Below are 12376 nucleotides of genomic sequence, written 5' to 3' on the forward strand. Positions count from 1 at the left end.
TCCATGAAAGACATTCTTCTGAGTAACTGCCTAGTGAATTTAGCTGTCATTAATTACCTGAACATGAAAGTTCGGTGAACTCTGCTTGGTAGTCCTTTCTTGTTGACAGAGATATATTGTCTCTTAGTGTAATTATGATTTGTTCTCTTTAATCAAACTATCTTGTCATTGTAACAGTTTTTCTGTTATCTATTTGGATACATACAGATGTGACCTGAGCCTTGGTTGATGTTATCATTGATCATTACATGGTACCTGCCTTTGCCCTGTTGAAAGTTTAAGGCAGCAGCGTCTGGCGGCCGGTGCTGCGTGGCCAAGGTGGCGGCCTCCGGCTGGACAGGTGCCGCCGTGGTCCTTCTCTGTGTGTCTGATCTGCTGCTGCCAGCTTGGGTCTTGGCCGCCGACGGCCTCCCGAAACGCCCAGCGAGGCTACCCTACCTCCCTGGAAGAAGAAGGACATTCGCGACTACAGTGATGCGGACACGGCTCGTCTTCTGGAACAGCGGGAGAGAGATGACGGCATAGAAGGAGACCTCCCCGCGCAGGAGACCCTCCGCACCTGTTGCCTTCTCACAGAAAGACCCCGGCAAGCCTGAGAGCATGCTGAAGATGATGAAAAAGGGCAAGATTCTCATGATGTTTGTCACTGTGTCGGGAAGCCCCAAGGAGAAGGAGACGGAGGAAATCACGAGCCTCTGGCACGGCAGTCTTTTCAACGCCACCTACGACGTCCCGAGGCTCCTCGTGGGGTCAGACCGCACCATCGTCATGCTTCGTGATGGAAGCTGCGCCTGGGAGAGCAAGGGCTTTTTGGTCAGTCAAGACAGGTGCGCTGATGTAACTCTGGAGGGACAGGTGTATCCTGGCAAAGGAGGAGGAAGCAAAGAGAAAAATAAAACCAAGCAAGAGAAGGACAAAAAGAAGAAGGAGGGAGAGCCAAAGGCCTGGGCTTCGAAGGAAGACAACAGAGCTGTGAGTAAAAGAGAAGAGCTGTGAGGGGGTTGCGCTGCTCTGCGGGGGAGCGTGCGCGCGGGGATGGGGGCGGGCGTGGGGAACCGCACATGAATGGAATTCTGGTTTCTTCTAGGAAAGGTCTGCCTCGTGACCAGTTTGTGATCAGCATAAGAATTACGGTATACAAGTCTTCCAGTAAGAAGACAGAGGTTTTGTAATTAACATGGGACCCTGACACATTGACGTCTACTATCAGATCACTTTAGATGGAAAGCTTTTGGGGTTGGTTTTTCCCATGTAAATGTGGAGGTGGGGGGAGCCGCCAATCGGACTGTGGCACCGCTCCCCTCACTGCACTTGCTCCAAACCGGTAGCTTGCTGCGTCCAGGCGTTCCATTTTCCCTTAACCGAAAGGATATCAGGTTCTAATCAAACTTTAAAACTCTTGATTTAATTGAATCAAGCTCTTCGTGCTGCAGACATCACTACCATTACTGTGGGAGCACCGGCATCTCAGTACACAATGAGGGTGTGTAAATCACAGATCTATGCAGAAGACACAGAGAGCGGAAGATTATGTAACTTGGAAATCCTGAATATTCACTTTGAGTTTCTTGGACTTGAATTCCTCTCATCAGTTACAGAGAGCTCTTGATGTCTGTCAGGTTTTATGGGGTCTGTCTGGTCAGGGGGTTCTGTCAGAAGAGGACTATATTTAGGAAAGAGTCATGCTGGTGTTAAGAGCTGTGTGTTCCATTTAATGTGATCATTTTAAAGGATGTAAATCAGGCATCAGCAGAGACCCTTTCGGGGGGTAGCAGAGGACTGGTAACCTCATTCATTTCTAAACTTTTTTTTTTGGATACAGTGCCTAAATTTGTAGTGTTTTTCATATGGTACTATGATGTACTGCCTGTCTAATTTTGCTGTTCTATGTCAGAGCCCACTCTGAATAACAGCTGCAGAATTTATACACAGGTGTCATTTTTAAGAACTAAAATTACTTGTAAAAAAAACTTCCGTTGTGATTTTAACAAATTAAAAATAGCACATGGTTAGGAAACATCAACACCGAAGAATGGTACAAAGTCAAATGTCTTCACCTCCCCATTGCCACTGCCTTGCCCCAGTGGAAGCTACTATTCATTTGTTTAAAAAAAAAATACACTTACTGGTTTATAGTGATGTGTATTTGTTTTGGCCTCATAGCACCTATTCCCCCCCCCCTTTTTTTTTAAGAGAAAATACAGTATGAGTACTTTATTTAAAAAAAAGTTTAAGGCTACAAATTCTTGTTAATCTGATATAAATAAGACCATGCTTGCTTCCCTTTTATTTGCATTTTTTGTAATACTTTGTGCATTCCATTCCTTCTTTTATAAACATTCTTTATAGCTTTGTTTTAGATTTATTTTTTTGGTAAACAACAAATGGCAACATCTTGTTTTTTTAGACAAAAATGACATTCTGTATTGGATAAGAAATATATCCATTCAGTGTCTGTGGTAATTCATATATTTGGTTTTATATATCTGTCTTAGTTTCCTAAATACTGTTTTTGACTACACATAATACAATATGTATCATAATTAATTTTCTTATTTTTTATTATTTTTTTTTGGTGCCAAAACCCGGGAATGAACCTATATCATAACTTATACTACTAATTATACTTTTTCAGAATCTTTACCTTTTCTGGCATATTCATATTTTTCATTATTTCATCTTTCTTCTCTGTTAATTTGGTAGTTTTGTGATATTCAATTCTCAGAGCTGCCAACTCACACCTAAGTATTACAACTGAACTTACGTCTCCTAACATATCAGGATGACTTCGCTGCTCGTCTGCTGCTCCTCTTCCCCGGCCCCTCTTGGATGACCTTAGTAAGTTTGAAGTTGCCTGTCTACCCCACTCCACACCCAGACTCCATTGTGTGAACTTGTCAGTATATTACTGGCTCTTCTCTTACGGAAAGTCTTTTCTCTTTCAGGAGGTCTTCTCGAACATTATGTTATACATTTCAAATCATGTTAATATCATCCATCTAGTTGTAAACATACGTCAATAACAAGATCTGTTGTTTCTCACTCTTTCCTGTCCTTTTCGCCTTCCCCTTGCTTGAGACTTGTTTGGCAGCTTGTTAGCACCTCCTTAGTGTTTTCTCTGCAGAGATTACATGGTGATTTATTGCCTGAGGACCTGCTCATTTGAACACGTCTGATTTGGGGGCCTTTCATATGAAAGACAGTTTTTTTAAAATGTATAATATTCCTGCATTGAAATTCTTCTCTTGTAATCCCACGGTCTTTTTGCTTTTGCCACTGCAGAGGGGAAATCCAAAACTAGGGTACTTCTTTTTACTTTATGAGTCAGCTGTTCTTTCATCAGGAAGCTTGTAAGAGTTTACCCTTGTCATTCAGAATTATATAAACGTATGACTCAGTGTGTCTTTTTCATTAATTCTGGGTTGGTGGTTTTCTTCTTTTATCACTTTGGATATTGCACTCCACTGTCTTCTTGCTTGAATGGATTCTGAGACTTCTGTTGTAATTCTTATCCTTGTTCCTTTGAAGGTAAGTTTCACACATCATCAACTACCCCGCTCCCACCCCGCCTTCTTCGCTTCTTTCAAGATCTTTTGTTTTTGGGGTTTCTGCAGTTTGATGTGATATGACTAGATGTGGTTTTTGTGGGTATTTATCCAGCTTGATAGTCTCTGAGCTTCCTGGATTTGTCATTAGTTTTAGACTGTTTTTGGTTATGTACTTCAGATATTTCTTTGGCTCTGTTCCTTCTTCTTTTGGTATTCGAGTTATGCATATATTATACTTTCTTGAGGTTGTCCCACAGTTTTTGGATGTTCTGTTTTTTTCTTTCTTTTTCTCTTCACATTTCAGTTTGTGAAGCTCTTGTTGACCTGTTTTCAAGTTCACTGGTTCTTTCCTTGGCTCGTGTGTGACTTGTACATTTTGACTTCTAGCACTTACTTTTGATTTTTTCCTAGAATTTCTATTTCTCTACTTATATTACTCATTTGTACTTGAATGTTGTCTAATGTTTTCATCAACACATTAGAGTTAGTTTAAACTCCTTGTCTGATAATTCCAACATCTGTGTTGTATCTGAGTCTGTTCTGATGATTTCTTTATCTTTTCTGATTCTGTTTTTCTTGCCTTTTGGTATGTCTTGCACTTGTTTGTTATTGGCTGGACATGTATCTGGTAATAGAACTGAGATAAATAAGTTTTTAGTGTGAGGATTTATGTTATTCTGGCTAGGAGTTGGGCTATATTTAATGTTGGTTGTAGCTGTAGGTGCCAGAGTCCTCACATTCCTTTAGTGTCCTTATTTCTGACTCCCCTAGATCACTGGCTTTTAAGCTGCAGTGTCTCATACCTGGAGGGCTTCTTAAAACACAGTTCGATAAGTCCTGGTTCCAGAATATCTGTATTAGTTACCTAATGCTGCACTAGAACGTACCCCAAGCTGCTTAAGACAGCAAGAAACACTTACTATCTCATGCAAGGGCCTCATGAGGCTGTAGCCATCCGAAGTTTAACTGGGGCTGGAGGATTTGCTTCCGTGATGGCTCACTCACATGGCTGGAAAATTAGTATTGATGTTTGGAGGCCTCATTTCCTCCCCGGGTGGACTTCTCCATGGGGCTGCTGGAGTGTCCTCGTGACATAGCAGGTGGTTTTTCCTGGAGAAAGTGATCCATGAAGGGGCAGAGTGGAAGGAACAGTGTTCTTCTGTGACCTGGCCTCAGTAGTCATACTCTGCTATTTCTCCAACATCCTGTTAGTCACAGAGGTCAGCCCTGTTTAGTGTGGGAAAGGACTGCATGCAGTCATGAATGCTGAGAGATGAGAATCGTTGGTGACCACCTTGGAAACTGGCTGTGATGTTAGGTGTGGAATGGGGCCTGAGGATTCTGCATTTCTGACAGGTTCCCAGCTGATGGTCACATTGACCTATAGACCACACTTTGAGAACACTCTTCCAGGGGCGCCCAAGAGAAGCTATTGGAATATGGGAAGGAATTATCAGCGTATCTATATACAGATATTTGAGTTTGAAAAATAAGAATGAAATTTCATGTATATAGAAATACATAAATAGCTATGCTAGGTGAGTGCTCCAATTTTAGTTAGTGGGTAAATGATCAAATATTTGGAACCCTTAGGCTGTAGGATTATGTCCTCAATTATAATCTTGCTCTTGATTATGTCTTTGAGGCTTTATCTTAATGCATCTCAAACCCTTTTCTCATGTAGTTCCAATAATTATCAAGTTTTTTTTAATGCTTCCATGCCTTTTTTATGTAGTTCGCCCAGATTTATAAAGAACACATGATTTTGTGTCAAGACTTAGTGGTTTACCCCTCAGTAAAGCTCAACCTGATAATACAAAATAGAACTTAAACTTTTCTCCCCCCTTTGCAACTACCCATTTATGTTTCAGAGACTTTTAGCATCGCTTCTATACAATTTTTTTGCAGATATTTATGTTTAAATATGTTTTCTGATATGATTATAAACTCCTTGAGAGCAAGATTAAAGATTGTTCTTTTATTGATCTTCATAGTCCCAGAAATTGGAAGAGTTCCCGGCACACTGGCAGCACCTCATACACTTTTTGTGTGGATTAAGAAATTAATACACTGGCAGGTCCTTATACCAGGATTCCTCATTTTCCCACAACATATAATAGTGACAGAAGGGATCCTATGTTGCATTTTCCCTTCAACTGTTAACTGTGAACATGGCAGGATGTTAGATTCCCCACACATTGCATGTTATCCAGTTCTGGTCACTCTGGATTGAACACAGATGTGCTGTTTCAGGGGCTAGTGTCATTCGAGTATGTGACTGTGGGCTTCACCCAGGAGAAGTGGCAGCACCTGGACCCTGCTTGAGGGCCCTGTACAGGGACGTGATGCTGGAGAACTATAGCTACCTCCTCTCGTGGGTAAGGAATTGCATAATTTGTAACTTCAAGTAACATTTGTTTCCTTTTTAGCTGCTGATATAGGTGATTTATCTGTAGAGATTAATGATTTATAGATTTGAAATTCAGGGGTCAGAGGTGATGGATCCCTTTCAGGGACTACAGAGAACACTGTTTCCTCTTCCCCAGTGAAATGTTCAAGTGGACCTGCCTTCGTGCAGGCGTAGCTTTGTTCTCCTTTAAGGGTCCTGAACTTCAGACCACCTGTTCCAAGTCCTATGCAATTTCCCATTTACAGGGTATTGTGTTACCAAACCGGAGGTGATTTTCAAATTGGAGCAAAGAGAAGAGCCATGGGTATTAGAGGAAGAGTCCCAAAGCCAGAGCCGCCCAGGGGAGTTAGTGAGCGCAGAGGTTACTGTAACCTGGGGAGGAACTGGATCCCAGAGAGTTAGTTCAGATGTTGGCATCTTTGAGATTTTTCAGGAATTTTTTTGTAGAGTTAGTAGAACTTTGTAAGTGATCGAGTGAATAACTGGCCTTTATGCTTCAGATGCATAATCACACTGGCGGATAACAGCTAAATGGTTTCTTCTTGGGTTTTCTTCCAAAAATCCAATTCTTGCCTCTCTGTTTAAATATTTGATTATTCTTTCCACATCAATTTCAGTTGTCTTCTTTTAATCATATGTATTCATTCAATAAGTATTAATTTAACATCTAACATTAATTTAACATTAATTTAACATTCATTCAATAAGTATTAATTTAACAGGTTTGTCTTGTGTGCTGAGGATACAACTTCTAACAATATGATGACTGCATTTTAGTGGCAAAAGAGAATGCTGTTTATGAAAGTGTGTCAGGAAAGAGCCTCTTTGAGGTCAACATTATAATTAACACAGATGTGAATGGAGTGAGGCAGTAGATTTTGAATATTCCAGCCAGATGCCGTGAACCTAAGGCCAGGAGTATGTGTGCCAGGCTGGACAGAGGTCAGTGAGTAACGGCGAGTGTATTAGAGATGGTATCAGAGAAGTAGTTGGGGCCAGGTTGTGTGGTCTTACTGGCTGTTTAAAGCTCCTTAATTCTAGTAAGGGTTTTTTTTTTTTTAATTAATTTTTAAACGGAGGTACTGGGGATTGAAGACAGGACCTTGTGCATGCTAAGCACGCACTCTAACACTGAGCTGTTTTCCTTCCCGAAAACTCCTTAATTCTAATTGAAACAGAATTATTGGAAGGGTTTGAGCGAAGGAGCACATGTTCTTTTTTTTTTTTTTAAATGGAGGTACTGGGGATTGAATCCAGGACCTCGTACATGCTAAGTGTGCCCTCTACTACTGAGCTATTCCCACCCCTCAAGGAGCACATGTTCTAATCGGATTCAGGTATATCTCTGGTTGCTGTACAGTAGAAACGCTGACAGAATTGTGGGGTGGAGGGAAGAATAAAGTCAGGAGGGCAGTTAGAAGTTCTCCATGTGAGAGATTGTGGTGCGTTGTACTGGCTTGGAAATAGTAAAAGTAAAGTGGCAAGGTTGGATTCTTGATACATTTTGAAGTTGTAGCCAAGACAGGATTTGCTGTTAGATTGGATTATAGATACAGGAGAAAGTGAATAATCAAGGGAAAAACTCAAAAATTTTTTCCCAGAGGCACTGGATACTTGGTAATACCTGTAACTCAGTTGGGGGAACTTGAGGAGAAGCAATTTTGAAGGAAATACATGAAGATGTGGGTACTTTAAACAAATATTGTTTGTTTTAAACAATATTTACAGATGATCCCCAACTTATAATGATTCAACTCATGATTTTTCAGCTTAATTGGTGTGAAGGTGATATACATTCACTAGAAACCATACTTTGAATTTTGCTGTTTTCCCTGGGCCAGAGATCTGGTGTAGGATCCTCTCTGGTGCTGCTGGGCAGGGGCAGCTGCAGCTCCCAGTCAGCCGCATGTCCACTGGGGTGGGCAGCCATTCTGGGCCCAGACAGCCGTTCTGCTTTTCACTTCAATACAGTATTCAATAAATGACATGAGATATTCAACACTTTATTGTAAAATAGGCTTTGCAGTAGATGATTTTGCCCAACTGGAGGCTAACGTAAGTGTTCTGAGTACGTTTAAGGTAGGTGAGGCTAGGCTATGATGTTCAGTAGGTTGGGTGTATTATATACATTTTCAGCTTGTGATATTTTCAACTTACAATGAATTTTGGGGGACATAACCTACTGTAAGTTGAGGAAGATCTGTAGTAGTAATGTTTATTCTGTTGGGTATAAAAAAATAAAATATTGAAAAATGATAGCATATAAATTATTTAACCAATTGGTTAGACTCATGTTCTAATATCCTTGTATTGTTTAGAGTAAGTGTTGTTCAGTTAAATGTGAAGGTCAAATTTAATGAGTAAATGTCAAAAGTAATGTGTAACTTCTAAACTTTTGAAGAGAATAAAATGGAAAAGAAAAAAATATCTTGGATCAGATCAAAAAAGGACAATGAAAGAGAGGGGAAAAGCAAATAAAACTTAGAAAAAGTGGAAACTGTAAGTGCAGTGGAGGAAACCAACCTAGATATTTTAGTAATTACAATACATTCAACAGGACTAAACCTTCTTGTTAAACAGATATTGTCAATATGGATTTTTACAAATATAGGTATACAGTGTTTGAAAAGTACATATGAAATATAAAAAGAATGAACTATATTCCATTATTGGAATATGAAAAGGAATAATGATATACTTCAAATATTAGACTAAATAAAATACTAAGTGTCAGTTATACCATCAGGGTTGTAGTGTACCCAACTTTAGTTTTTGAATTTCTTTTTGAAGCAGTTCTAATTATTTGCAAGAGTTGATGTTTTGTGACTTTCATAATTTCTTTTTTTAATATATATTTTTATTGCAGTAGAGTCAGTTTACAATTTTGTGTCAATTTGTGGTGTACAGCACAATGCTTCAGTCATACATGAACATACATATATTCGTTTTCATATTCATTTTCACCACAGATTACTGCAAGGTATTGAATATAGTTCCCTGTGGTATACTGTATGAACTTATTATCTATCTATTTTATATATATTAGTTAATATCTGCAAATCTCAAACTCCCAATTTATCCCTTCCCACCTCCTTCCCCCACCTGATAACCATAAGTTTATTTTCTATGTCTGAGTCTGTTTCTGTTTTGTAAGTAAATTCATTTGTCTTTTTTTTTTTTCAGATTCCACATATAACTGATATCATATGGTATTTCTCTGGTTTGATAATTTTCTTTTGTATTAGCTTGGTTTCTTTTTGGTTTTTGTGACTCTTGTTTGCTTTTGATTTTTGGTTACCTTGTCATAATTTCTTATAATTAAAAATTAAAATAAAAATTTCCCTTGGATGAACAAAGAGAATATTTATTTACATTTTTAAATTGAGTAAAACTCATTTTACCTTGCAGTGGGTGATTTGGTCTTGTTTATAAATTTAAGAAACATGAGACTGTTGTGATCTTATTTTAATATATCTTGAAATGTTTTGCTACTTTATCACCCTAGCAATTATTTCAATACTACTCATCACTTATATCCAACAGCGCTAAAATACACTAACATATAAGAAAATAGAAGGATGATAGAATTTCTTAGAAGGACAATGCAAGTGAAGTAAATCTTCACCATTTATATCATCCTTCAGTTTTATTATTGACTTCCTTGGAATACTGCATCAGTTGTGCACTTCTTTCATACCTTCATCACAAGGACAAGGAGTGTGGAGACACCTCATTTGTTCTCTTTCTTTCTCTCTCTTTCTTCCTTTTCTTTCTTTTTTTCTTTTCCTTCTTTTAGCTTTTATTGACTACGATTGAGATTCAGAATTTTTATTTTCTGCCATTAATTGCAAAGAGCAGAAAATCGACATAAGAAGAATTGCACAATTATTAGACAAATCAGTTGAGTGTAAAGAGATGGGTAAAAGCACTCAGGACTCTAATGACGATGGATAATTGATTGTATAAGTGAAGTTCTGTAAGTTTTAGATGATTATATGCTAGAGGAATAAAGATGTGCATCTGATCCTGTTATTAGAATAGCCTGTATATGTACTTCATTTTGACACTACTATTCATTGTGAATCCCATTAAGAATGCAAATGTAGTCTAGGTAATAGAGTTTTCCTTTTATCTGTGATGGAAGTGAGTGCTTTCTGGAATTTAATTTGGTGGTGTTATGTGGAATAGAAGAGAGGGGGATGGGGTTGAAGGCTTGTATGTTAGTGAGGCTCTTGCTTCAGGTGAATTTTCCAGATCTAATTGCTCCTTCATATCTCCTCTCACCATCATTGTCTATTAATTTTCCTTGTGGTTCTACTCACTATTTGTTGAGTTGTTGGGCTGATTCTGTTCCCTGTGAGGTTCCCCATCCCAAGATTAAACAGTCATTCAAACATTTAAAAATTTATTTGTTGTGCTTATTTCAAGTTCTCTGCTCTGTCTACTTTTGAACGTCACATTTAAAAAAAATGAGGTGTTAATTGACATATAACATTTGAGTGTCAGGTGTACAACATAAGGTTTTATATTGGGATGTATTGCAAAATGGTGACCACAATAAACATTTCTGAAGTGCCAAGTTACCATGTTTTGTTGCCAGATTCCCCGTTTTCCAGCACTGCAAGTTATTTATTTTTCAAACCTAGAGGAGCAAGGCAGTATGCCCTCAGGATTATTTTCACAGCAAAAGACTGGGCTAGAATAAGACATGAGAATGTCTTCTTTTCATAAGAAATGTGTTAACATTTACAAACTATGGTAAATTATTTTTATTTCTAGACTTCTGCGTAGTTGAGCTGATGGAGAAGAGCCAGGAAAAGGAAGAGCAGCATTTGTGGAAAGTTGATTTTGTCAACAACAAAATGCTGGCTAAAGAAGGGAATAGTGTAATAGGAAAAACATTTTCTCTGGATACAAACCCTATTTTATCAAGAAAATTACCTAATAAATATGACCATATGGAATGAGTTTGAATTCTGATTCAGAATTCTTAGTAATAGAAACGCCTTATAAGGAGGCTTGACAAGTTTAATGCACATGGGAAAGTATTCCTCTGTACAAAACACAAGAATTCTCATTCCAGAAAGAATTTTTTTTAAAATTTTTTAGTGGAGAGAGGTAATTAGGTTTGCTTATTTATTTTTAGAGGAGGTACTTGGGATTGAACCCAGGACCTTGTGGATGCTAAGCATGTGCTCTACCAGTTGAGCTGTACCCTCCCCACCAGAGAGAAATTTTTTGAGTATTATAGAAGTAGAAAAACCATCAGTCAAAATGAGGACTTATTTCAGCATCAAGATACTCAAACTCTGAAGCATTGTTTTGAATATAATGAATATGGGGAAGCCTTCAGTGACGAGGCAGTTTTCATTACTCTGAAGAGAGCAAGCTCATGGGAGAAGCACTATGAATATAATGAACACGTGAAAGTCTTTTCTGATAGACTAACATTCACTATTCATCAGAGGACTCATACAAGGGAAAATCACTATGAATTTAATGAGCATGGGAGGTGGGCTGTTGGTGACAAGTCAACTTTAAGTAAGCACCATAGAATTATCTGGGGGAAGACATACTATGAGTGTGCTGACAGTGAGAACAGTCTCAGCAAGAAGTCACTCAGTGAATTTATAAAGGAGAATCTACTGTATGTGTTTACGTGCAATGTAATGTGTGTATGCAGTCAAACTAATAATTCTAATAAAACAAAAAGGAAAAAAGAAACACTTCACCCCCTTGTTGGACTCATTGTATAGCAGAACAGCCTGCTATGAGGTTGGGGGGCCCAGTAAATACAAGAAATCTTTTGCCCAGAAGTGACATTTCACTGAATAGCAAAGAATTGATAACTTGATAACTTTATTAGTATTTTGAAGATGTTACAAGGTCCGAAAGAGTTTAAAAAGTTAAAAAAAAAAGAAGAGGACTTTTCTTTTGCAGAATATGTGTAAGTATGCTATATAAGAGAAACATTGCATGATTTGTTTATTGGAAACCAACATTATAGTAGGAAGTATATATTTGCTTAATAACATAAAATTTTTATTTCATAATTTTAATATGAAATACATAAGGTGTCCCATGCTTAATACCTATGTGATTTTTTTGGTTTTAATTGAAGTTTTTATTGAAATAATTGTAAGTTGTAAGATGCAGTTGTAAGAAGTAATACAGAGAGACCCTGTGTACCCAGTTTCCTCCAGTGGTAACATCTTACAAAACTATAGTACACATACCAGCCAGGATAATGACATTATTGATAGAATCCACTGATCAGTTCAGTTTCTCAATTTTATTTATACTCTTTTATGTGTGTATATACTTAGCTCTGTGCAATTTTATCTCATGGGCAGGTTCATGTATCCACCACTGACTGTGGTCTCCACCGCCACAGTCAGGATGTGGAAAAGTTCCCTCA

At 38.2% G+C, this 12376-nt stretch overlaps 1 pseudogene; it reads left to right on the top strand.

Annotated features, from left to right (window-relative positions):
- The first annotated feature begins 374 nt into the window (after positions 1–374).
- The window catches only part of LOC140699903 (LRP chaperone MESD pseudogene), a 34921-nt pseudogene continuing 22919 nt past the window's right edge, over positions 375–12376 (top strand).

Source organism: Vicugna pacos, chromosome 11 (genome assembly GCF_048564905.1).
Source record: "Vicugna pacos chromosome 11, VicPac4, whole genome shotgun sequence".
Lineage (NCBI taxonomy): Eukaryota > Metazoa > Chordata > Mammalia > Artiodactyla > Camelidae > Vicugna > Vicugna pacos.